Raw genomic sequence first — 26,507 nt, 5'->3', positions numbered from 1 at the left:
TCCCGTGTTGGATATTATAAGCCCTACATTTTGGAGCTGCTTCAGGCTGAGTCAAAGTTCCAGGTGAATGACTTTGGGCAAGCTTGTTATTCTCCTTAGACCTCAGTTTTTCTATAAAATGCGTGTATAGTTAAGAGCTGCTTCGTTGAAAGAAGTTCATATGTGTGTTGTTAAAATTAAATGTGTGTGGTGATTATGAATATCATTTTTTCATTACTTTATTACTGCATTGTTCAGCCCAGACCTTCCTTCCACTAACTACTCAAAGGCTTAGAAGCAGATACATCTGTGGGGCCTCCTTGCCTGACTTCCCATAGGCCAAGAGAGCTCAGCCTTGGCTGTATGTTTAAAAATATCCTGAGTGCCTTATAAGGTAGAAGCCCCTGGGACCAACCCCAGGAGCCCTGACTCTCGGCAGACCCTTTGCTCCTGAGCCAAAGCCCAGCCACTACTGAACTGCACAATGCATTCTGCTGCTCCTATTCTCTTTCCAAACCTGCCTGGCCATAGCTTTTGCAGTTGGTGTCATAAGACATTGTGAGAGCCACAGTCAGAACATTCCCAACCAGACACTGAGCTATAGATCTCTTGGATGGTAGTACCAGTGCCCAAAAGGTGAGTGACTGATGCTGTCAAGGAATCTTCCTCATCGCATCCTCAATCTACCAGTGTAACAAGTATATTTATCTTTGGGTTGCATATAAGACAGTCTCACAGGTCTAGTGCAAGCTACAAACACAACTTGCAGCTGGAGGGTTTCAAATCTCAGGCTCCTCCCACTGCCCTTGCTCCGTTTCTATCCTGGTGACCTATCAAGTAGTTTCAGATGACCAGGACCATATAGTTCTTAGTCATGATAACTATTACTTCAAATTGTGTAACCTTTGAACATAATTAATAACCTATCCAATAACATAACATAGAAAGAAAAGGGCCTGTTTCTCCATGTCACTAAATAGTCTGAAGGGGCTTAGTTGAGGTAAGAAAATAAATTATAGACAAAAAGAGGTGACGTCATTTCAATTCCTAGAGCTGAAAGCAGCTGACACTAGCTCCAGATTGTGGCTATCAATTATCTATTTTTAAAATCTCATTTACGTTTGCTTCATATAAACTGAAGGGGGGAAAAAGAAAAGAAAGCCAGGCAGGGTGGTACATGTCTTCAATCTAAGCGCCTGAGAAGCAGAAAGAGGAGAACCAGGAATTCAAAGCTATCCTCAGCAGCATAGATAGTTTGAAGTTAGCCTGGACCACATGAGACTCTGTTGAAAAAAAATGAAAGAAAGAACAAAAGAAACGAAGGAAGGAAAGGAGGGATAAAGGAAGGAAGGAACGAATGAATGGACATCAATTCATTCATCTCCAGATATATTAGAAATGAAAACCATCAACTGAATAGGATGGAATTATTTTAATAAAAAATCCTACAGTCCTTAAAAGATGATAATATATAAGATATAGAAGCCGCCACAGGTAGCTAAGGTAAGAGGGCAAAGTAATTGAAGCCAATGGAAGTTTTATCCTGTTTCTGCACGAGTTTAATTTAGAAGCTATGTTTTCAGGTCTCCCCTCCAAGGCTTATGGTCTATGTGCTGAGCCGGCCCAAAGTGCGTTACCATGGATCTGCTGATACCCAAGGCAAAGAAAAAAAAAACAGACTGAATGAGAACAGGGATTTTCCACAATTCAATAATGTATCAGAACTTTCTAGAAGTTTTCTTTCAGAAGGTGTGTTCTTTTTAAAGAATTTTACCGTGTCTTTTTCAACAATGCCACAGAATAACAAAAGCTTACTTGATTTAATTTTCCACTCCATTATTCTCCAAAGTCTAGGACTGAGTAAAGAGATACGCTGACAGAACGACACGTCAGACATTTATTAGAGATATCGCACCAATCTTGCTATAATATTCTAACTATAAACTGAAGAGAAGGAAATCCACTAAGATCTGAACCTTAGGCAGATGATAATTTGGCAAGTTCCATTAATCCAAAGGTCTGTGCTCTTTCATTAGTTCCCTGTTGTATTCATAAGACACCAATTCACAGAACGGGCTTGTTGGGTCCAAACTTAAATTTTATTATCCATGAAGTGGAGTGTGGTGCAGGCTTATGGGAAAGGAAATGGTCTCTAAGTTTCTTTTCAACATTAAAACCATGAAATACATGACTAAGTACAAGTTACACTTATGCATGACATGCAACAAAATTCTAGGAGCACTCCACTGGATGCTCCTTTCTTCTTTAAGTCCTTGCATTCTGAGCAGAAATTCACCTGCAGCACAAAGGTTCTCCTCTGCATACTGGAGCCAGAAGATGAAAGAGTCGGGAGAGAGAGAGAAGAGAAACTCTGTGTGATTCTTTTTGTGTCTGGCTTGCAGTTTCTGTGTTTTAAAGGAATGAACAAATGTACACAAAACAAGAACCTGTCACAAACCCATGTCTCAAGATTGAAGACCCATGAATGGTTCTTTTCTTCTTTGTAGCACAATCAGACAGCAGTGTTTTGTGGGAGATCTCTCTGAACCTAGCACTGTGCTACATGCTAAAGGGACAAGAAAGCAACAACAAAAAGTACTGAAAGAGGGTTGGGAATTTAGCTCAGTGGTAGAGCGCTTGCCTAGCAAGTGCAAGGCCCTGGGTTCTATCCTTAGCTCCAAAAAAAAAAAAAAAAAAAAAAAATTACTGAGCGGAAACTCCACATGTCATACATACATATATACATACATACATACATACATACATACATACATACATACATACATACATAGAGCAAGTGGAGGGCAGGGAACAAGCCCTTGTTGCTTACCCCTGCAAGGGACTATTGGCACCTTTGTCTGTTTGCTCCCTTGCTTCCTGGCTTGCTCTCCACTTTTACAATTAATGTTTTCCTTTTACTAAAATGTATACTCAAATGCATCATTTCAAAACCAAACAACATACTTTGTAGGGAGTAGCAAATTAGACCAATAGCTACACTTGAATTGATTGGCCTTAACATAAAGTGCTCAAGAGGGATCAGGTGCAAATGGGAGGACTACCTTGAGGATGGACATATGATCTATTCCATTTTCTAATTAAGTGATGGCTGTAACAAGTGCTTTAAAGGACCTCTTGGCCATTCTGAACTTACTTATAAAACTATGACAATTATCTGAAATAACTATTTCCTACCCCCTCTAATTTGAATACCCCAATTTCTCATCTTCCTGTACTCTGGGTACCATGGCTTACTGTGGACCTACTGGAATGGATTACTCACTCTTTGTCTTTGGTCTTCAACCCTTTAACCCCTTTTCTAGAGGCTGATTTCAATTGGTACTCATAATACAGAGGGAGAGAGAGAAATAGAGAGAGAAAAAATAGAAAGATAGATAGATAGATAGATAGATAGATAGATAGATAGATAGATAGATGATAGAGACAGATAATATAAATAGATGATAGACTGATAGACAGATGGACAGGTAGATGAATAGACAGACAAATAGTGATAAGTGATAGAGAATGAAAAAAGGATGGATAGACAATTAAGAGGTGGGAATATATGTGAGCATGTAGATAGATAGATAGATAGATAGATAGATAGATAGATAGAGACATGATGTCAGCCAGACATATAAAAGGGAGAGATGACAGAGACAAAGAGAGGATGAAGAGCAAAGAAAGAAAGGGGTTGTGAGAGAGAGACAAACAGAGAGAGATACAGATAGAGAGAGAATAGATCCAAACTAAGGATGACCTCCCTGAATCTTGTGTTCCCTCCAGACACATCCATATCTCTTCTCCATGAATATTATGTCTTCATCCTTTCTTCTCATCTGCCTCATTCCCTGTCTACTCCAGGCTCTGTCCTGAAGTGTGATCTTCGTTAGTCTTATCAATAAAAACCAGGAGTCAAATATTGGGGTAATAACCTGAAAGATCAGAGAAGCAAAGGAACAGCCACTAGAGACTTCTTACCTCTACAAATCCTCTGACCAAAAAAAGGGCAGAGAACCTATCTCCACCCTCCCTATATTCCTCTCTCCACCTCCCAAGTGCTGGGATCAAAAGCATGAGCCTCCCATGTGCTGGGATCAAAGGTATGATCCTCCCTAGTGCTGGGGTAAAAGATGTGAGCCACCACCACCTGACCTCTATGGTTAACTAGTGGCTAGCTCCACCCTCTAATCTCCAGGCAAGCTTTATTTGTCAGAATACAAACAAAATATCATACATTTGCCACTTTCTGTCTAAATAAAAAGGGAAGATTTTACTTAATATAGAAAAACTATATACAATAAGTGCAGTTGCTTTGGGGTGGTCTTTCTGTACACTGTGAATATATGTTGCTGTCATTGGTCGATAAATAAAGCTGTTTTGGCTAATAGCTAGGCAGAATAAAGTTAAGTGGTACAATCAAACTGGAGATGAAGGAGGGCAGAGTAGAAGAGATGCCAGCCAGCCACCAGGGGTGCAAGATGTATTAAAACACAGGTAAAGCCATGACATATATGGTAAACTGTAAATTAATAGAAATAGGTTAACTTAAGTTGCAAGAGCTAATTAGTAAATAATCCTTAGCAATAGACCAAACAGTTTATAATGAATATTAAGCCTCTGGATGATTATTTTAAAAGTGGCTGTAGGACCAGGTGGGACAGGAAAGCCTCTGGTTACATACAATAACTAACTATATACAAATATATACAGGCAATAATTACATTAATTAATTAATTAATGTCTAGTCCATAGAATTTGACAAATTCAAATTCAGAGAAAATAGTCTATTATTTATCCTATCGTGGTGAGTCCAAATTGTTGTACCTAATTCACTTTCTATCCTAACTTGCACTACCACATTTCTATATCCCCCCTTTTCCTTTTACAATGAGATGCCTGTATCTAACTTCCTTTGTTCAGCTTTATTTTTGACCATTACTAATAACAACTTGTACCCAAGTCCCCTTGAAAGATAATAAATACCCATGATGTATCTTTTGGGAATGTGGGTGTAGTTCTCTAGACTACTTTCTGTTGACTGGGGGTGCTGGTAATCTTTGGGGGACCCTGAGAAAATTCGGGATTATGGTCAAATCCTGACTGGAGAATTCTGTGAGGCTGGATCATCTCAGCCAGCAGCCTTAAAGTAGTTCTGGATGAAGAACTCAGAGGAAACTGCAATAGAGGCACTCTGAAACATTGGATCATCTGGGTCATCCATTCCCATCAGAGAATTTTCAGGGGGTCTTCCTTGATCAAACATGATTTTTCTTAACTCAAAATGAATCCAGAACCTCTTTCCCAAAATAACATATCTTTTGACTTAAATTTTGAAGTCAAGATATATATATTGGTTTTTTGAGATAGAGTTTCTGTAGCCCAGGCTGGCCTCGAACTCACAGAGATCTGCCTGGCTCTGCCTCCCAAGTGTTGGGATTAAAGGCGTGTGCCCCACCACTGGCTATATTTTAAAAATATATAGGTTAGTTTAATTTAGTAGCTTTCACAATTTAATGTCTCTCAGCAGTTACCATTTGCCCATTAACAGTCAAAAAATCAAAAGCCAACACAACAAAATATAGAATCAAGACTCTCTGTGTGTTTCCTATCTTTATGTGGTTTATGATATTTTTCTTACACTATCCCCTTTTTAAGGATGTTAATATTATATTTAAGTCATTTTTTTAATCTATGAATGTTTCTACCCTTTCTCTTCTCAAGCTTACATGCATTTTTCAAACATACTGTAAACTATTTAGAGGTTGTTTGTTTTGTTTTGTTTTTTTTATTTGAATTTCTCTTTATTGCATCTCTCTTTTTTTCTGACCATATGAGCCTTTAAACGGCTAAGTGGTATGGATAGGACCTTTACCTCTGTCCTGGCAACTGGGTCTGCCATGCCTGGTTCCCTAAGAGCCCAGCTTTTTGGTGGAGGCATTGGTGAGAACCGTGTTCACCTCCCCAATTCTGGGGAGCTTCTGGGTCCACACTGGCATTGAGCAACACACCACTCACTGCTCATAAACCCCATTTAAGTGTTTGGTAGTGGGGACTCTTAAAAGAGCCACGCAGTTTTTGCCACTAACACTGAGTCAGGAAGCCGTCTCTTAAAGGATCTGTGCCTCTGCTTGCCACTAGCGAACAGAGCCTACCCAAGAAAAAGCAGTTACAAGAAGCCAAGTTTGACTCCGTTTTTGTGTGTTTAGAATCCCTTTTAAAGCTTTTTCAGGCTTCATGTGGAAATTTTTGTTCCACATTGGAATGCCACATGAAGCATGATCCTAATTAGTCTTATCAATAAAATCCAGGAGTCAAATATTGGGGAAATAACCTTAAAAACCAGAGAAGCAAAGCAGCAGCCACCAGTGACTTCTTACCTCTGAGAATCCTCTAACCAAAAAAGGGCTGAGACTGTCATAACCCCGAACTTCACCATTCAGTTATTTGTCTTTTTTAGTTGAAAGAGACTTGATGGCCCATATGACTTGTCTTCATCTCATTATCGTGTTCTTCTTGAAAAATAAACCTTCCTCTTTTATCTCCACCATTTATCCTTCTCCATGCTTTTGAGGTTCTATCTTCATGTATCTGAATCTTACACAATGGATCCCTGGCCAAAGCTCCATGTTGATTTGTTATCTGTCCTATTCCAGGAGATCCTATCCGCTCCTATTGACAGTCTTCAGAAGCTCATGTTATCAACTCCCTATATTGCTATTATAGTCATTGTCCTGAAGTCCATCCTCCTCTGACATCTCTCTTCATGGCATTCATGACATCTAGTTGCCCTGATGTAAACACTGACCTTGTCTTACCTAGTTCACATATTTGATTGTCAAGGTCTACCCATTTTGCCTCCAAAATGCCTGTTCCTTTCTGTCCTTCCCCTCCCACCATGACCTCTCCTGTCCCTAGCTGTAGCCTCCTCACTGTTGCCCAGACCTCCACTCTAACTCCCCCCACCTCATCTCATTATCCATACTCTAGCAAGCATGAATGTCACCAACACAGAATGCGTTGTTCCACAACATGTAATATTCCAGAGGCTTCTGATGGGCCTTAGAAGAAAACACCAATTCCTTCTCATGACCACAGGTGCTCCATCTCCCTGCTGACCAATCTCCCCTGACAGCCTGTGCCTCCCAGGAGACCCACTCAGCTTTCTGTTGCTCTGGACTCCTCTCAGTAGCTTCTCATCCACTCTAGATTAGACCTGAGCAATCTCTGTTAACAGAGTTAATATGATGACTACACCCTGGCTCTGTTCATCTGCACTCATGCTGTTACCATAATGATTGGGTAGTTCTCACCCAGCTTCCTAAGCAGACCATGTTCACCCCTGCCCTAGCATCAGCTTGTGCAGTTCCTAATACAGAGTAAGTAAAAAACAAAAGGTATTCAGTGATAGTCAGGTGGCCAACACTTCTTTCTTTCTCTCTTCTAACTTCTTTGCAGCTTCTCCAGACTCAACTTACACAAGTTTCCCATCTCATACAGAAAAAAGCTCTGCCTGAAAAGTGGAAACAGCTTTGGTTCTGTGTGGTCTAAGCTCTCGGTCGCTCAGGAATTTTTCCTTCTTGTAAACTACAAACTGAGACCAAGAGATTTATAAAACTATTAGTACATTCTATCACCCCCTATAATTTCTTTAAGAACATAGCAGGTCTCAACCACACTTCCTCAGGCTGACTCCCTATGGTGGGCAGTGTTGTGTGCTGCTGGTCTATATTTATCCTTCCTTTTGACAGATATGATAAAGCACAAGAATTTGGCAGTCAATGATGTCACTGCAAACTTTGATCCCATTCATCTGACTTCATTCAGTTCTACTTCAAACATGTTTTGATTCAAGTACAAAAGTCAATGAAAATACAGTGTCAAAGATCCAAATTTAAGATGATTCATTTGGAAAATTCAAAAATTAGCATTGCCATCTGGGACATACTCACCAGCCAGGGAGGTTTTGGTCTGTTCAAAGAACAAAGATAGCTTAGAGGTTTTATCAACAAAGAGAAACATGGGGGGGGGGGCAGGGGCATTTTCAAGGGATGCTGATTGGTACATTGGCATTTGGCAGAAATGATCAGGCTCTGTTTGGCAAAAAGCTATTGGTAAAGCTAGTCTATAAATAGCAGTAGATTGTTTCATCACCATTGCTAGGTAAGCGTGGTCAGAGCAGTTGTTTCATTGGATTTACCTAGTGAGCAGTTAAGTGTGCCAGCTACACCCTGAGGGAAGAATCCCCTGTGTTGTCTCTGCTCAACTTTTAGTTGGGTATGAAAGGAATTTGCGTAATTAATTTTCCTACTAGAAAGCTAAAAACACATCTAGACTCCTCTTTCCATTGTTCAACTTCTCTATTCCTTCTTGAGAAGAAGTATAGACTTGTTCTGATTTAGATTTTACAATCATAATGACAGACTTCCTCCCATATCCAGAGTGTCCTGTGTCACCCATTGTGCAGGTGACAGTATACACATACAAGTAAGCAGGGTTGCGCAGTCTCCAGAGAACAAAGCAAAGACAACTGGCCTGTGCACATAGAGCCTAAACTGTTGCCTCTCACACACTGTGCATTGCTGCTGTACAGATACAGACAAGCAGCTGGCAACACATAGCCAGATTCATCCATCCATTTATTCATAAAGCCATTTTTATGAAATGTCAGCTATATGACATCTGTTTAATAATAGAAAATATCTATAAATAATTATCTTCTGTTCAATTCACAGCATTTTTTTGGGTGAAGTGGTGTGTATTGTAGCAATATGCACACACATGCAGAAAGTACCTCTGTCCTACTTCTGGGCCATGCTTAATATTGTCATAATAAGCTTGCCAACTCTGCCCAATCACCTGTTTGCCAGTACCAAAGCTGCCTAAGTAATTTGATTCTGTTGGCTCTGCCTTGGTCAACCCAGTGGGATTAGACGGTTCTGTGCTTTGTGTGTGTGCACACATGCACATGCTAACTTAGTGGTCTTTAAGATGTTTCCACCCCAGATGCCAACAAGGAATTTAGCACACTTCCATCTGTATCAGTAGCTCTAGAACAGAGACGTTCTGTTCTTGAGAGCATCATGCAAAAACCATCCCCTCAAAGAGAGTTAGGTATCCCCCAAGCAAGGCTACCTTCCCAATACTAAGACCAACTGATGAAACTCATACTCTAGTTTCCTTGTTGGTAAAAATGAGAAAGTGTTGGGGCTGAAGATGATGTAGCAGTTGAAGGTCTATATTCCTCGAAGGTGCACACTACTCTTCCAGAGAGCCTAAGATTGGGTCCCAACACCCATACCAAGTGTCCCATAACCACTCCAGCTCCAGGAGATCTAATGCCTTTCACTGGCCTACACACACACACACACACACAGAGAGAGAGAGAGAGAGAGAGAGAGAGAGAGAGAGAGAGAGAGAGAGAACATACATTCAAACTGACACACACACATAAACTTTTTTAAAAGTATAAACTTTCAAAATGAGGAAACATTGAAGGATCTTTCAATGCCAATCTTTTATTACTATTATTATTATCATTATGTATCATTCCTCTACATATATAGAGCTGAGGTTCAAAGATCTTATATAATACTGCCCATGTTGCACATTACTAAATCAGTGATGAAGCCTAAATATTTATCATTTTAGTGACTTCACTCTTAGCCAGGGGGACAAATTTGTGGACAATGATCAGAGGGTTAGAAGAAATGCTAACGAAAAGCTTACAGAAGAGAATGACATTCTTGACATTTGTCCTTTCTATTGTTTCAAAAGCTGCATGGAAAAAATGTCAGAAATATTCTTCTTAATACAAAGTAACATCAGAATCAGAGGTCATGATTAACTACATTTCCAAATAGTTCACTGTGTAATATTGTCATTGGGGAAACTTGCTCTTAAAATAAGGGACTAGAAATTTTTCCAATTACAATTGAATTTCTAAAGAACAACCTCAATTTGTTGTTATGACGTTCTACGTGACCACTGGAGAACCCTCCTCTCTGCCTGATTGAAATAAATTGATCTGAGTCACTCACATCTGTGCTAGGAAAAGGAAATGGGAGATAGAACAAAGTCACTGGGAAAGAGATTTTGAAATTGGACCTTGTCACTAGGGGGCACTTAGGGACATAAAATCAGCATTGCCAAAAAAAATGCTTTGTGAAATAAAGCCTTGGTTGCCTAAGTGTTTGCAAGGGTTGGGAAATTTAGGGCATCTCCTCCACTATTTTTAGGTGCCAATTGTTTAGAGAAAAGACCAAGGAAAGTTGGCACATGGAGAGACCAGAAGGCCTTTCTCTGCCTCTCACCACAAAGACGATTCTAGTAACTGTTGTTCCTTTGCATTCCTTAATTGTGGACTTCAGTTTGGGCTTTTATTCCAATTTTTGAGTTTTTATTTGGGGGCAGGATATTTGTTGGTGAGTGAAGTGGTTCTTTTGTTTGTCTTTTAGACATTCGTATCCCTGTTTCTGTAAGAAATCAATCAAATGTGTTTGTAGGATCTGTTTCTCTAAATGTGATGGTAACAGATGATGTGTGTAACCCGAGGCAAGAGGAGATAGGGTCTTAGCTCCACTGAGTAAATGGGAAGAAAACCAGAGCAATATAGACAGTGTCGGAAAGGAGACAGGAAGTGGCAAAACAGACTCCTTGACGTGTGTCCAAAGTTGAGAGCACACAAGGCAAGGAGAATGACATAGCAGGCATATTGGAAAGCAAAGGTTTACGAAACAGACTTGTTTTGGCCTGTGTGCAATCCCCAAGCACTCTGGTACATGTCTTTCCCAAACCCACCATTTCTTGGGAATGTTGCCATATGAAGATGCTGTGCTATATTTGCAGACTATGGGATATCAGAAATGCCTCCTAGCAAAGATGGGAGACCTTCAATTGCCCTATTCCTTAACATGAAGGGATCTTCCTGCATGACGCACCCTATCTGCAGAAATTACCCTGCAGTTATAATTAAGAAAATAATTGCAAGTACAATTTACCAGGTCCATGCCCATCATCTCATCCTGTAAATTGAAACAGAGAAAGCTTCACTGCACCTCACCCAGCAACCTAGTTAGGAGCTCTAGGCTAACCTCCCAGGAGCACAGATCTTGATCCTCTGCAATAATGAAATGATGGTCGGGGACTGGGACTCATGAATTGGATTCCTTGTTCCACGAACTCACCATGTGGTCATGGGGAAGTCTCCACATCATCAGTTATTCTGGTACGAAAATGATTAAGATAATTACCATGCACATTACTCTAGAGCTTTGATTTCAATAAGCAGCTCGTCGACTCTGCCCTCAGAGTTTCCAAATAATGTGTTATTCACACAACCAACACATCTTACTTGAAATATCAATTTCTCCAAAATTATTATTTCTAAGATAATTTAAATTTGTAGTTACTTAAAGCTAAATTAAATCATAATATATCCATTCCAGTGTCTTGACTTTGGAAATTACTTTCATCTTTCTCTAGTTTTGCCAATGACTTCTCTGACTTGAAAATCCTCCAATGATCTTACCAACTATGGGCACATGGAGCTGCACTCCAACAATGTGTCATTTCCTAACACTTCTATGGCCTATGGTCTTAGCATCTTTACTTTTCTGTTGAATTATTGCAACAAACCATCTCCAAGTTATGATGTAACAGCAACACCATCACAGCCAAAGCCAGTCTTCACTGAACTGAGATCTTTCCCAAGCTTGTGACATGCTCTGTGGACCTCTCTCATGATGATGTCCAGCATCCGAAAGCTCTGGTCATCGACAAGACCACAACGACAAATATTACTCTACAGTGCAGTATTCCTAAGCTGCACCAGTCAGCTCTCATACTAAGTACATTTTCAATGACAGTATTTTCACTCCACCTAGTAAGTTGAAGAGGAACTCTAAGGTGTTTCTAGAACACATTCACTTTCAAGACTTTAGCAATACCAAAATGTTTCATCATTACAATAACTTGGTTTTGTGACCAGAACCTATAGATGGACAAATGATATGGATGAGGTCAGTTATGACTTAGGAAGTTGAATAGAAAACTAACTTTTTCGAGATACAGAAACCAATATAATATAATGAAACTCCGCTAGTCTAGCTTCCAATGCTGTTTTTAAACAAACCTCTAAAAATTTCTGTTTATTTTACATAAATTCAAAATTAAATGTTGGGTTTGATGTTATAAAACATTTAATTGCTTTTGGAAATGCGTTTTATCAGACTCAGCAAAGTCAGTTTCAATGGTTGGACTAAAAAAATTAATGTCTCACTTGGAACTCAAATTACCAAAACACATAGCATTGGTGGTGGTATTTGCTTTAGAAAATAAATTTTGTGTTATGGGCTAAATCCCACCAGAATTGATTTTGAAAATCCAACGTTGAATATTTGGGATACTATAGTTTAATATAAATTGAACAGGCAAATAGTATTTTTATTAAAATAAAAAGTAATAAAAATGGTTTCAATAAATTGTTCTACTGGTACTTATTACCTGTTCTGTGGCTCAGAGCCATGAATCGATGCTATATCTGAAGTGAACGCAAATAGTGTTCTGTATTGATGCAGTTGAAGCATTTTCAAAGCTTGTTGTACAGTCACATTATTGTGATCAGTTATTACTTTACTTCCCAAGAGAAAGGTTGTCCATCTTAATTAAGTATTGAAAAACTGATTTTTATTATCTAACCCCATTTTAATAGTTGCTCTGATATTTTTTTAAAATTCAGTGGGATCCAGAATAATTTATGGGTGATGAGGGCTGAAAAATGGCTAGAAACTTCTTACCTACAGAGGAAACCCCCCCCCCATATGATTGATGGATGGTAGAACCATTGGGTATGGAGGGTTCCCATATGCTCAGCAGGGAGTTCTGGCCTTGATAGGGAATTACTTCCCATTTGTTATAAATGAAAAAGAACATGAAGATATAGTAGTCTCTCAGGGACAAGAAGCTACTTAAGACAAGGTTTATTTTGGTACACAGATTTTGCTATTTTCCACAATAAATAGCACAGAGTGAAATTAATAAAATTAGGTATGATTTAGATTCCTCTAGATACCCAAAGCTAAAATATCTGTCCTCGTGTTATACACATGTATATACAGGAACACAGTCACATACTGCAAATATCCATATGCTGTAAAAGGATAGGAAACTGGCTGGGTAGTGGTGGTGCACACCTTTAAACCCAGCACTCGGGAGGCAGAGCCAGGCGGATCTCAATGAGTTTGAGGCCAGCCTGGTCTACAGAGTGAGAACCAGGCAGGCACCAAAACTACACAGAGAAAACCTGTCTCGAAACACACACACACACACACACACACACACACACACACACACACACACACACACGACAGGAGACTGTCATTCAGAAACTCAAAGCCCCATTTAACCTGACATGGCAGCAACTAGCCTATCTTGGACATTCTGAAACTACCCAGTATCTTGCATGCTTGGGACCTCTAATCCTTCCCTCCAGTCTTATGGCCTCTCTCTTATGGAGTAGGTTTGCCCTGTGGAGAAATCTTGGCCCCCTAACTGTTAACCAGTGGTTGTTAAGCATTGGCATAGAGCTGACCTCTGCCTGTCTCCCACTATCAGGATGAGATGAAGTCCTCCATAAAAAGGGGCTGCTGTCTTGGGGTCTTGTTTATAGAGAACAAGCTGCAGCAGCCTCAGCATAGTGAGGAGCTCTTCCTCAGATCACCTGTCTGGCTGGCCTGCAGAGTCTCCAACGTGCAGAGTGGGTTGTTGCATGACACAGGATGCACTGTTGAGCAAAGCATGATGGGACTCAAACTGGGTTAGACTCAGTTCTGACCTACAAGATGAATGAACAATGGAAAGAGATTAATTTCATCTCCAAATGAACATTTCATAAGTTCTTATCCCTAACACTATTGAAAACCAGAGCTTGTGCTGGAGAGGTGAGGTAGCTCAGTAGTCAAGAGCTACTGCTGTTCTGCCCAGCACCCACATCTCATGGATCACAACTGCCTGTACTTCAAGTTCTAAGGACTCCAACACCCTCTGCATGCATACACACCATAAACAAAAATAAAAATTATCTTTAAAAAAACAGGTCTTTGATAAAATTCTTGGATTTTCTGTTCTTCCTTAAAAAGAAACTCGAAATTCCAATGGAAATAAAGAAAAATACATTAAATTCAATCCTGGTAGAACAAAAATTAAACAACTACATTAACATACATCATAAGACATTTTAATGAAATGACAGAGGGAAGCAGCCCTTCCCTTCATATTCCTGGTGTTAAAAACTGCGGCATTAATTTTTCCTATTTTTTAATCTTTATTTAAGGTTGTTAATACAAATTCTCTGAAATTGATTTTTAAGACACTTGCTCATTTTTTCATGCATCCATATACATCTAAAAAGAGCATTTGAGTCTGAAGTGTGTGGCCTACACTCGTATCAGTTGAAACCAATGACTCCAGACTCAGTAACTGAAAACAACAGACACATTATTTCACAGTTGTAGAATCCAGGAACTGGGTCTGTGGGTTGTAAGGAGATGAAAATTTATCTAAAGAACATTTTTTCCAAATGAATGCTTAGACAAATTTGCCTCAGTGGATTTAGAAGTACATACATAGGAAGGCCCCTTTAGATTCAAGCACTCCTTTCTTCCCTAGCTCCTTACATTGTGGCTTATTGTCATTCATGACCATTTGCATCCTCCTGGTCTTGTTCTTTTCATTTTCTAGGACTAAGTCAGCCTGTAATATGCTGAGTACCCCCACCACCGAATCCCCCCAAACAGATCCGATGCCAAGCTACAAAAATTCTCTACAAGACTTTCAAAACACTTTGACCTTCACTTTGTCCCCTGGAGGCCAACCAAGGGACTGTGGCTCAAGTAGACCCTTGAACGGGATTTCCTGGAACTCCCATCTGTTGACTGGGAAATTAATAAGCTAGTCACTATAGTTGGGACCTTGAAGGTCTCCCAAAGACCTCTATGCTAAAGCCTTGGTCCATAGTCTGTGGCATTGGTGGGATGGAATCTTTAGGAGGCTGACTGTAAGAAAGCTATGTGAATGAAGCAGGCCCCTGAGGAAGATACTGAGATCTCAGCTCAGGCTCTCTTGCCTCCCTCTCTGTGCTTCCTGGTCACCATGCTGGTGTGGAGCTCATGTACCGTGTCCTTCTGCCGTGTCATGGATGAACCAGCTATGAAATCTCTGGAACTATAAGCAAAATACCTCCCCTCTTTTTAACTGTCTGTTATAAACAACTGTACTGGGTTCAGAAATTACAGTAGTGAATAGGAAATCATCAGTGATTTACAAAATTCCATGGTTACAAGTTATTACAAAATCCTTAAAAATAGAAGTCATACTTTCTCCTTCTCAAACTCACTGTGTCCAGATTCCACCACTTTCCCCAAACTAGACTCCTGTATATCTTTATGTGCCTGTCTCCTAGTTCGACGTTTGAGGCCAAGGCTCTGAAGGCAGTGCTCAGTGTTCCTGATCCTGCCTGACTGTCATAAATTCTAGGAAAGTGAGAGTCTTAGGGATAGGCTCTGCTTCTTCAGCTGTGAGCTCTCCAAACAGAGGGAATGGGACAAGACGTGAATGTGAATATACCAGCCTCAGTTCTCACATCTTACTGGGTTGTTCTGCTATCCCTAATCCCACTTTTCCTCAAAACTACTACCTCTGCTTTGCACTTTGCAGTGAAGTTCTATGAAAAATCTTGTATTTCTTGTTCATTCATTCTGAAACCTCTTCTGCATGAGCAAGGGTTCTCCACAGAACTAAAACCAACAGGACGTTAATATATGGAAGTGTGTAAATGCATATATAAACATTTGCATAAAGAGGAAAAGTTTGTTGAGTGAATTAGCCCCCATAATCACAAAGCCTGGAAAAAGTCCCATCATTGCCTATCAGCAAGTTGGAACCAGATAAGCAGGTGGCATGGTCTAGCTCAAGAAGACAGAAGACTCAAAAGCAGGAATGCTAATGAAGTGACCTGCACTCTGAGGTCAAAGGTCAGAGAGTGCCCGAGGGTGACTAGGACAAGTGCTAGGGCTGGAATCTGACACCCTAAAACAGCAAGTGGAGAAGCACACACCAGAATGAAGGAACAGCCAAAGTAGCTCTTGCTTTTCTTCCTCTCCTGTCCCCTATTTGATCTCCCAACCTACACTCAAGTAGCCTTCCCACCTCAGGTCCTGGACCCTCAGGCCAACCATCTCTAGAAACTCTTGTGAAAACACCCAAAATAAATGCAGGGGTCATCACCACGGAAACTCTCAGTCCTCTCAGTCCCAAATTCACCAGCCCTCCTCCTTCCTAAGAGATCTTTAACTTCCATCACTTCAAAGACTGCTCCCAGTGCCAGTGGCTACTTACTCCAGTCTCGTCTCAAGTTTCATCATGACCATCAGACACAGTCAACACAGTTGATCACTCCCTGCCCCACAGGAAACGAGCACCCCTCTCTCTCACAGGCAGGAGCCTCTCACGTTCTTGCTTCTTCCTTCTGTCAAGTTCGCTAAGTGTTGAGACAGCTCAGCGCTCTGTGTCTTCTCTGCACCCTATGCCATGATAACCACACCAAATTCATACCAAGTTCTCAGGCTCAGGTTCGTCAATCCACCTGCTTATTTGATCCGTGTCAATTCCAAGACATGAACCATGGCCAAACCAGACATATTTCCATTTTTTCCCTCTGGTGGCCTCTGTCTGTCTCCTGTCTCCTCACACACTACAAACAGCTCCTACCATCAGTGTTTGGTGAAGATGTGCATGCCCTTTCAGTAGCTGTATAACTGGAAGAGGAATTGTTTGGTCCCCACAAGTTGCTGAAGAGTTTTTCAGTGTGTTTCTACAAATGGCCTTAGTGTGTGGAAGTTTCTCTAGTTTGACGTCCTTGTCAATAGTTGGCATGTTTTGTTCTTCAGCTGTCTGCTCATCCTCATAACTGCTACTCATCTATAAAGACTGAGACCCACCTGGGTTCCCAGGGTGGAGACATAGTAAGGGATAAGTGAATTTGACTCACTTTTCTCCTTGAAAAGCTGTCATAGTGTGGTGTGGGAAGTATACAGCTTTTTAAAAACAGATACATGTAGGATTTCCGGCTGGGAAAACAGTCACAGAGCAAAATAAGTGCCACCTGTAGATAAGTCACAAAAGCACTATGGAATGCAGCAAGACTCCAGAATTTCTCCCAACTGTTCCATGCACATCATGAAGCCCCAGAAGCCAGCAGATGAGGGAGGTGTCTAACAGCATCCGTGGGTTTTGGTCATTGCTCTAACTTTGTATATATTGTTCAAAACTGCCACTCTAGGTCATCCAGTTAACAGGTTGGTAAGGATAAGGATACAATCTCAGAGGATCTAAAACATAAACATAAAAAAATACTTTAAAAAATGACAAAAGGTTAGTTTTTAATTAATTTATACATAACTGTACATTAAGAAACACTTAAACTATGTTAATTACAATATCTGTACATTTTTTAAAATTATATGTCACTGAAAAAACTAGAAAGTAGGGTACCATACTCTCAGTGTTCTTTAGAGACTGAAGTCATCCTGAGCAGATGCCAGGTCAGGTCTTGAAGAGCCTTGTGGATCTTGTTTACTCTGGGTAGGAGTTCACACTTAATCTTAAAGGCAGTTGTTGGCACCAAGTGATGTTACCCAGGGAACATAGCATGATGGACTTGCTTTCCAGAGGTCATTCTAGCTGTGACGGAAGGGTTGACGGGGGAAAGGAAAAAGAGGATGCACAGTCAGCCTACAGAAGAATGGTTAATTGTTAAAACCAGTCAAAAGGAGAGCTGAGAAGCAAGAAGGAATACTCAGTGAGTAAGAGTTCTTGAGGCTTTTGCAGAACACAAGAGCTCAGTTCCCACCACCAAAGGCATTTCTCAATGACTGAGAACTCCTATTCAAAAGGCGCCACCTCCTCGGGTACCTATATATGCACGAGCGTTTGTGAGGGCGAGTGCACACACATACTCAGACTAAGCGATGGAGGGTTAAAAGTAAAATAAATCTTCAAAAAAAGAGAGAGACTTGACAAGAACTTGGTTGAACTCAGCCTACGGCAGCATGAAAGACAGGACTGTAGATATTTAGTAAGGTGACTCAACCCACTGAATTTGCTGACAAAGACAGGGAGCTCATCAGAAGTGATTAGAGTGAGCTTTTGCTATAATAGTAATAATTAAACTGTCAAGCCCCCGCTTCCATCGGCTGGGAGAGGTTATGTAATGGAAGTCTTTGTTAACTACAAAGCTCTGTGCACACACATAGCAGATAATTACCCACAGAAATCATACCTCCAACGCCTGCATGCCAGAGGCAAGTCCTGAGAGTTTGAAAATGAGTCCTCATTTATTGTGATCAACAGCAGGATAGCACATGTACTCCTGGACAATGAGCTTACTGTTCGTTCTCAAGTGCTCATTACAATGGAAATTAGTAACACTTGAATGACTGATGCTGCTCTCTTCTAAACACGCCATGTAGCAAATACTTGCTGTAGCTAAGTAAGTCTGGAATTCACACACTGATGGATGCCAGACATGCCTGGCTACTTTTTGTGAATGGGATGAAGACAGCTATGTCACCATGAAGAGTAAACATCATGTCTGCATGAGTCATGAGCGAGATATTTTGTAACTTAGTCTTTCCATGTGAAAATTTTCCCTTCTATGTGTATTTGTGTTTTAGGCCACTTTTCTTTAAAAAGGGAGCATTTAATTGCTTCTTACTAGTATTTTATGGGCGCTTTTAGACAAAAGCCTTCATTGAGCATATCCAATTCAATCTGTAAACAATTCTAATTCCCCAGGCCATGCCTGAATTTGGGGAAGCAGAAGAAATGTATTTCAACTCTGTTAGTGGAATAGTGAAAATGAGAAATAAGAAGCCCCCTGTGGCCTTACTGAATCTCCTTCCATATCAAGAGCTCTTCTCCCACAGTTAAGGATTGTTTCTGTATAGATGACTATTGATCTACATTGTAGGGAAGACTGCACATCTGTTCTTAAATATCATTTAATTTTTTTCATATCCTCACTGCACTGGGATTTCCGACATACATATTGAAGCTTCTGTTCAGGCCACTGGGCTGCTATGAAATAACCCATAACCTCTTTCATACCACTTTGCTCATTTTCTGCCCTTGGTAAAATAGTCGCTATTAACTGCTATAAATTATAAAATCCTTTTTACCCGAGAAAAGTGCAGACTTACTTTTTAACAGATTTAGCACTGAGAGGACTACTTGCCTTAGGCAACACTACTGGTAATTGAATCTGCATGCTGAAGAGGTAAACCGTAGGAATTTTGGAGAAGGAAACCTGGTGTGCAAAATGGAGTAGGGCAGTTAACAAAGAAGGGGAACTCAGTGCTGGGGAACCTCCTGACACCAGTGTGTGAGCCCTTACACACTGGATACTTTGGCACATACTGAACACTAAAATCTGAAAACTGACAGAACATTAAAATTAATGAAACCTGTTAAGATTTCAAAGATAAAGCATGCAACTAGTTCTGTAACCTATTCCTCTGTCTCCAGCCTGTTCTTGGTCATAATAGTTGTCATTATTATCTTTATGTGTGAGTCACTTTTATCGTTATTACTTTATGAACATGATTCCTATTCTAAGATTTATGTGTGTTAATGTATCAACATGTGTCTTCAAGCTGCTGTGTGTATCTGTCACATGCACAGAGGCCAGAGGAAGGCTTCAGAGTTCTCCTCTATCTTCCTCTATTTACTCTTTTTTAGGCAGGCTTCCAACCAAAACCTGGAACCCACTTTTTTCTTACTAGGCTTGAAGTAAAAAAAAAAAAAAACTCTGTCCCCCTGCCTCATAACTTGTTACAAGCATGCACTGGACACCAAGCTAGTATGTGAGTGCTGGGATCCAAATTGGGTCCTCAGCTTTGTGTGGGATGTGCTCCAACCACTGAGCCATTCTCCAGGCCCCTTTATTGGACTTACAGTCTTAGCTGAAGACTAAAAATAAATGCATAACATTGGTAAATAAATACATACAACTATAGACCATTGTAAGTCTATGGTAGAGAGCTATGTAGACGTATACAGACTTGACAGAGAGCAGTTAAGGAAAAAACATCTGTGGCATCTTACAGAGCTCAGTGAATTCATACATACAGTGTAGAAGTGATCAAAATGGATAAAATCTCTTTTAAAGCAATCCAACAGCATCTGTCAAAAGTCATTTAAAAGTTACTAACACTCAGAAGTTCTTACCTCTAAATCTTTGAAATGCTGTGAAAAAAAATATCTAAGGCCAGAGAAGATTGCTTAGTGAGTAAGAGCCTGAAGATATGAGTTCAAATTCTGAGCACCCACATAAAAGCCAAGCATGGTTATGCATGCCTGTAACTCTCATGCTATGGGGAATGGGCACAGAAAGATCACTGAGGTTTGCTGGTCACTAGCCTAGCTCCAGGTTCAGTGAGAGACACTGCCTCCATAGAGAGGCAGAAAATAGAGCAGAATATTCAATTTCTCCTCTGGCCCCCACAGGTGCACATGTGGACATGCGAATGTGAGTGAGTGCAGACACACACACACACACACACACACACACACACACACACACACACACACTTTTGCATGCACGTACACACACATGTTTTATTTCACAATGAGAATTGTATAATTACTTGTGGAAACAATATGACACTTGACACTAGCATATTTTAGGTGAGTTTCAAAGGGGTTTATAGAGGAAAAAATACAATTGTTCTAAGAATATTTATTAAACAATCTACTCCAAGACCAATGTAGGCTCTGTGTACAGAGTCTAATAGACATGACATCCACCTCAAGGAACTCATGGTAAAGAGGAAAACATAGAAAATCAACTACCTTCTACCAGAAGAGAAATGGATCGCAGTGGTGGCAGAGACATGTCATTAGACTGCACACAAAGCTTAAATCCCATTAGTGGGACAAGTAGGGCTCCCAGAGTGGGATGGCAAAAGACTTGATCTTTAAGTAAGAGAGGCCAAAGAAAACATCATTTTATAATGGCAAGTAAAATCAGCCCATCACACAAGATAAATACTTCAACTAGAACTACATAAAACCAGATAAGAGACAAACCGGAAGAAAGAGCAAAGTGTTAGCAATTCTCATGAGGCTAATAGTCTTCTCTTTTCTCATATTTGGCTTTTCCCAGATAGTATATCATAAACCCATATTGCTCTTCTAATGGAAGATAGATCTAAGGCATTGTCAGAATGGAAGATAAGAGACACAGAATATTTATATTTTAGAGGTAACAGTTCAGTTAGTGTCTCCAAAGAAAAACAGGATTGCACGTTTCCAAAAAGCGTTAACACGGGCTACTATTCCAAAGGACATTTGCCAACATAGCGGGTCTCACCCCTTAAAAATAGCAACAAAGCCCACAAGTACCCGGCATGTCACTTAAGTGGTCTGGGAAGTGTAGCTTTATTCGAAATATGATGGACTCTTGCCTCCACCCCCCACTTTGCTCAGCCCAGAGCCCAATGTAGACACTGCTGTTCACTCTGAGCATTAGCAACTTCATTTGCATAATGCTTTGGAATTTATGAGGCATTTTCCTAAAGTTTTTACTTTTATTTTATTTTCTCGGCATCCCTGTGAGGTAGGTAGGACCGATATTATTTTTCTCATTTTACAGTTGAGGAACCTAAGACTTAGATGAAGTTTCTTGCCTCTGGTTATGAAGCTGCTAAGTCTTAGAAGTGATGCTGGAACCCAGCTGCCTTTCCCACATAGAGTTTGCTCTGCTGTGTCACAAACATCAAATGATCATCGCCTCTCTCTTGTGGACAAAACCAGGCCAACATCTGTGAGAGTAGAGGAGCTGTCTTATTTTTAATCTGTAATTTAATCCGATACTAGCAAAGTTCCAGCACATACACAACAGATATCCAAATATTGTTTGCTGGACCACTGCATGAAAAGATTATTAATGATAAGACTTACAACTTAATAAACATATGGTTCCTAAATAAATTGTAATAAAACATCCAAATAAATATGTTCCTTAGAAATACTACTCAGGAAGGTGAGATAATATTATATTAGTACCAAAAACAAACAATCAGGACAAGGGGAAAGTTAGGAAGATTTAAAACAGTCTTTGTTAACAGAAAAAGCTATTTAAATATAATAATTTAAATTATACTGTGCACTAGTTTCTTTTCTGAGCTTTGGTAAACACCATGACCAAAGGTAACTTAAGGAAGAAAGACTATATTTTGGGCTAGGTTCTGGAGAGATAGTTTGTCATGGTGTGGTAGAAGTGTGGTGGCAAACAGAAGACATGGCAGGAAGCAGTGGGCTATGGGAGGAGAGAAACTCTGGAGGTGACTCCTAATGACATACCCCACTGCCAAGGCTGTACCTCCTAAACCTCCCCAAACAGCGCCCCCAACTGGTGAACATTTCATGCAAACCACCACAGACTGGAAAGCATTATGTTAAGAAAGGTGAAGCACAACATGTTTTCTGTCATATGCAGAACATGTATGAACATATATATGACCAATTAGAGCAAAGCATCATGACATGTACATATCAAAATGCTGTAATGAAACCCAACCTTTTGCATGCTAACTTAAAACATAAATAAAGTAAACAAACACAAAAATTTATCAGTAATTTGTTTTATTTCAAAGCAATTTTCTACATTAAACATGGTAAGACATTAGTAGGGCATGGGAAAGCCTTTGAGATGCATCAAGTATGAGTTATTTCTTTGGGCCTGCTCCCCTGCCTGCTTCTGAAAAGGAGGCTCATTTCGAATTCCCTGAGGAATGCAGGAGTATTCTTGTTCTCCTGATGAGTGCACGGAGGGTTTTGTTTTTTGCTTATTAAGGTAACATGCAACCATGCCCTAGTGACTTCAGCTCCATATGCCCTTTGAAAATTCTCTAATGACATGTTGGGGACCCTGCACGTGAATGCCCCCAGTTGGAATGAGAGTAGACTGTTGCTTGTGGGAATGTTTACTGCTTGGCGTCAGTGTAACTTTATCCCTAATCTAATGAAAGAAAATGGTTCTTGTTAAGCATAATTTTGCAGATTCTTTATGGCTGTATACATGGTCTTGCTATATTGCTTGGCAGAGAGCAACATTTGTACTAATGGACAAGAAAGGAAATGTTTATGTCTGTGTGCTACTAAACAAACAGTTCTTAAAACTCAACTAGCAAGGATACCACCACCCATCCTCATAACTTTTGACTAACGTCTACATTTTCGAGGCATCTTTAAATCCATAGTACTTTTTTTTTCCAAATGACCTTTGGAAATGGTTTCCAATAACTTCAGCCAATTTTAAGCTCAGGGCTTGGTTGGGAAAGGTCACTCTGCATTTAGACCAAATGCAGATGGATCTGTGCTCCCCACAGCAAGCCTTGGCTTCAGGACTTACTATTGTATTTGACCCAATCTTCTTTCCAACCCGGCATTTAGACAGCTTCCATCTGGATTTCGTTTAAACTTCTCTTGTTCTCATCATGGGCTTGTGTGTTAGTAAATAATTTCTTCCTGCACTACAGATGTACATTGTCCTTAAAGGTTTAAGACAATACATAGGGTATGCGTTCAACTTCGCATAAATAATTCTGATGTCACCCTGAGGACGTGGGAAGTCTACCTTTTGAGCTATGTGGATTTGGACAGTAGCAACCCCTGTTGCCTTCTGATTCCTCCCTCCAAAGCCCTCACCACAGCACAAGAGGAAAGAAAAGCACAGCTCGATTCTGTGTGTCAGCACACTTGCTATACTCCAGGCAAAGAGCAGAGATTGCTTTTGTTTTGTTCTGTTTCTGCTAAGAACCACAGTCAGGTGGCAGGTGCTGCTGGGAGGGCCTCCCTGTGAATCTCCCAGTGCTGTGGTCACTGCCACATCACACAGGTGAGCCACAGTGGTGCTCTGTGTCAGAGAAAGACTTCAAAAGTATCCAGAGACTCATTTTTCATGTCTGAATGGGCTCTAACAGCACTATCAGAATCAAGGAAGGAGGCCTTTCTCCCCTTTTCAACTCCGGTCTTCAAGTTGCCCAGATAAAAGCAGAGGTACATCCTACCATTTGGCATGCTATGACCTGGAAGAGAGGCTGAGCTGATCACCAGGAGACCTAGATTCACATAAATTTCTGCCCTTTACAAGTTCAAGAGCTTGAAACTAACTCATTTATCCCTTAGACTTGAACTTTTGTCTGAAAAGAATAAATTAACAGGATTATTTTGTAAATTCAAGGAAATGAGGTACAGCCTGAGCAACTCCTTTTTGAATAACTAACTGTCCTTGGATCTGACTCCTCATGGAGTCAGGTGACCACCGCTCTTCTGCCATACCCATCTCAGAAAAGGAGTTTGATGATCCCCATCCAATCTGAGAAGGTTCCAGAAGGAAAAAGTTTCTTGTATTCAGTGTAACAGCCTACAACTTCCTAATGGCTGTCTCTTATTACACAAATGATACCTCATTTACACCTACTGATTAGCATAGGTTTGGGGTACAGTGTTGGAGCCTCATCACTGTACATTGCTGCTAACTGGCTAGCCCTCCGACCATGCAGAGGGTTGCTCCAGGACACTGGGTCCTCCCTGCTAGGGATGGTGGCATTTGCCAGGCAATGACGGTAACATGTGGGAACGCATAAGGCTAGTTTTTCCACTGCCAAGTGAATCCACTTTGGATGTAACTGATGCTCTGTAGAAATCAGGCTAAGCCTGCAGGCACCCTTTACTTTCCAACTTGCCTGCTGGGCTTACCCTTGACTGGCTTCCATTGCAAAAAGTTTCTTACACCCTTTGAATCTGAAATCTAGCTGAGGAAACTTCACTGAGTGAAATAGTGGTGTAAACAATGAAGAAAGGTTGAGAGACCATCATAATCATGCTGTCAAAAACTCATGTTTGCAGCCTTTCTGTGTAGCTCTTAGCAAGGTTGCCTATATGCTAGAGTCTCAACCTCCTTGTCTGTAGTATAGAAATGATAATGCCCACTCTATCTACTATGTGATTGTTGGGAGAGTCAGATGAAATCGTGAAAGGTACAAATGTTTGGAACCAGTCAAACACCGCGAAAATATAAAGAATTTGATTTTTAGGCTAAGACATTTATTTCTATTTTTGATTTTATGTGTAGAGGTGTTTAGCCTGAATGTATGTCTGTGTACCACATGAGTTCTTGGTGCCTAACAAGGCCATAAGAAGGCACTGGATCCCCTGGTATTGGAGTAACATATGGTTGTGAGCTACCGTGTGATAGGAATTGAACCCGGGTTGTTGTAAGAGCAGTAGTACTCTTATCTTAACCATTGAGGCGTCTCACCAATGCCCCTCAAATTTTGACCTGGACCTGAGATAACTAATAGCTCTTCGGAGGAAATCAACAATCACATTGGAAGATTCCAAAGCACCCCTTACTTGTTGCTTTCTATCCAGCACTGCCTTCCTCACATTCTTCCAGCATCTCTCTCCTGAGTGCTGGCCACTATTTCTAATCGTCCACCTGAGCACTGAGAGTCATTAGAACCTGCTTCATTTACTTCATTCACTTTAATTGCTTAGTCTCTCACCTAGATGAAGAACTTCCCGACCCACTACCACCTTCAAGTGTCTACCACCCAATTACTGAATAATGTTTTTTAATGTTATTAACTGCTTAGTCTTTCAAGACAAGCCATATTGGGTCTTAAAATCCAAAAAAAGAGATAGACATATCTTGAGCTGGCATCTATTAGAGCTCCAGCCTTGTGCTTCGAGTGCCATGTGCCATCAGTTCATAAACTGACGGCACACAACAGATATAATGGGAGGCATGACCCAGATGGCAGCTTGATTAGTAATATCTCAATATTTCCAAAAGATCATGGAATGCACACAAGGTCTTTCTTTTCCACGAATCCTTTGTAAAATTCGTGATAAGACTCTACATTTAATAAGGGTCTCATTAGGAAGCTCAGCATGAGAATTTTAAAATATGGGGTCAGGACAGTTTGGTACAGTAAGCGTTTGTCAAAGAGGCGCAAGAGATGAAAGGAAGAATAGCACATCACCCCTGGTGGGGAGGCAGATGCGAAAAATGTTCATTGTACCAGAATTTAAAATACCCAGCATGCTAACAGCCACCTTACACTGCCTGGGATTCATAAAGATATTTTCTTTTAAAACATGCTGCTAATTCATATTTCTGTAAAGTACTTCAAAATTTATTTAACTCCCCTTGAATGTTCTATCCTGACTTTCTGTATGAATGAGGCATATTTATCCTTTATTCAGCACAGTAGTCCCCTTTGTCCAAGATTCCCTCTATTAAGATGCCTGAAATATAGGGTATTACTGAAGACTATTGTAACTGGAGTTTTCTCCAGTCCTGCCTGGGCCTCCAGCCACTCAGACCCAAGTAAACACACAGAGACTTATATTACCTATATACTGTGGCCATGGCAGGCTTCTTGCTATCTAGTTCTTAT

General features: G+C 40.4%; 1 long non-coding RNA gene across 2 annotated transcripts; it reads right to left on the bottom strand.

Annotated features, from left to right (window-relative positions):
- Window positions 1–2,115: 2,115 nt before the first annotated feature.
- LOC118594893 lies at window positions 2,116–17,716 on the bottom strand. 2 transcript variants are annotated; one of them, XR_004946425.1, is made up of 4 exons: window positions 17,538–17,716; window positions 17,030–17,369; window positions 13,703–13,816; window positions 2,116–2,303 (listed from the first exon to the last, which is right to left on the bottom strand). It is a non-coding gene; the product is annotated as an uncharacterized LOC118594893 (long non-coding RNA). The 2 variants fall into 2 exon arrangements; XR_004946424.1 differs by lacking the exon at window positions 2,116–2,303 and having other exon boundaries at window positions 13,327–13,816.
- Between the last annotated feature and the right edge of the window lie 8,791 nt (window positions 17,717–26,507).

The sequence above is a fragment of the Onychomys torridus genome, chromosome 13, assembly GCF_903995425.1.
Source record: "Onychomys torridus chromosome 13, mOncTor1.1, whole genome shotgun sequence".
Lineage (NCBI taxonomy): Eukaryota > Metazoa > Chordata > Mammalia > Rodentia > Cricetidae > Onychomys > Onychomys torridus.
This window is presented reverse-complemented; position numbering and strand designations above follow the sequence as displayed.